The following is a 1,908-nucleotide window of genomic DNA, read 5'->3' as shown; positions in this document are numbered from 1 at the left end:
AAGAGGAATAAGCACGGCTCATGCAAAGAAATCAATGTACGTCGCAAAATCAGCAATTAATATTCTTTACTAGACTACATCGATAAGTCCATTAGAATCCCATGAAGGCGGTTAGTTCATAATCGAACTAATCGACATCATGGGTTCTAATGAAAACATGATAAATAAACTACGAGAATTAAACGGAATAAAAGTACTTGAATTAATAATAAAGAACACAACGTTACAGATTTGATGTTCACGATCTCGCTCGAAACTGTCACTTCCTCGCGAAGAACGATCCAATACAAAACTGATAATGTGCTTGATTACAAGAGAGAAAACTGATAAAACTATAATCCGATATTCTACGATACAATTGAGGCTAGGGTTTTACACATGAGAAAATAAAGTACATTGACCAAGTCAACCGGGCCTCGACCGCTGCTAAAATCCATCAGAAAAGCTTCAAAAATCGGCCCGGGACACTTCTGCTGGGCGCGGCCGCGCTAAACTAGCGCAGGCGCGCTAGTGGGGACAGTAGCTAGCGCGGGCGCGCTACTGTCTGCCACTGGCAGCCCGTTTCTTCGTGTTTTAGCTCGTTCTCACGTGCATGCCCTTCCTCGCTCTAGTACCACTTCCGTAGGTGATCACGGTTGCATTTAGCACATGCAACAAGCCTTTTAAACCCCTAGATAGCTCTAGTGGACGAGTGTGTTCTCGTGAGGGTTTGTAGAAGATGTACCCACAAAATCCCAAGTCGTGATGAATCCACAATTCTCTATTCTTGCAAATAATGCACCAAAAACAACCTAAAATGATAGAAAATCACTTCATCACCTCAACTCGTGACCTGCACAGAAAAACACTAAAAACACATCAAAAGACACTAAACACTTAAGTACAACCAACCAATTTAAGTGGAAATGAAGGCCTATAAGTGTGTATAAATACCACTTATCACACCCCCAAACTTAAACTGATGCTTGTCCTCAAGCGTCAACGACACTTTACAATAATACAATGCAATGCATGAATGCAACTACGTGATGAATGAGTAAACTATGAAGTAATTGCCTTGCCAATTATAATACCTCAGATTGTGCTAATGTTCTCGAATTTCACTTCTCTCGCTACTAAGTCAATTACTCTTCTATTTACAAGTGTGGAGTGCCAGTGTGTGCAAGCATGCTCTTTTATTGAGACAAGACAAAAACTACTACTCCCACAGAATCCCCATCAAGAATCGTAAAAGTTTAAAACTAACACCCCGTCACTCAAGTCCAACTACAAGCCAAGGTCCCAAAGAATGTCCACACCCTTCTATTTTATTCACTATTTTTTTTTCTTTTTATTGGTGATTAATTGCTTGGTCTAAGGTCAGAGCGCTTCGCAGTGTAAATGCGTTACGAACACCACAAGACTTCACAACACCAATTATTCACTCTATTCTAGTGGTTTATTTAACTGTGCAATGGTTGAGATCCCTAAAGATTTATGCACTAGTACCCATGTAGCGAGCGTTGGGTCAACAATCCCAAACCACGAAGGGCCTTAGGTTGTTAGGCACAAAGTCCCCTCAGACTTAATTACTCGAGTACTAATGAGCTCAACCTAGTTAATTCTACCACTTAATTTTTTTGTGAATTTATTTACTACTATTTTTTTTTCTTTTTTTTAGAAAGGTATATCTACTCCTCAGTTCCCCCAAACTTAAGAATTACAGACCTAAGCTGAAGGATGCTCAATTCAATCCTAGAATTCATGGAATTTCGTCTAAATCCTATCTCAAGAACATATGTGAATTACAATTTCCAACACAAGCAATTTCCAAGTACTAACCTAGCATTGCAATTGAAACTACTAATCAAGAACTACGCACATAACTCATCATAGGCAATTAACTTGGGTTAACTTCATAATTCATGC

The sequence above is a fragment of the Daucus carota genome, chromosome 5 (genome assembly GCF_001625215.2).
Source record: "Daucus carota subsp. sativus chromosome 5, DH1 v3.0, whole genome shotgun sequence".
NCBI lineage: Eukaryota > Viridiplantae > Streptophyta > Magnoliopsida > Apiales > Apiaceae > Daucus > Daucus carota.
The sequence above is the reverse complement of the archived record's forward strand: the minus strand, read 5'-3'. Positions refer to the sequence as shown.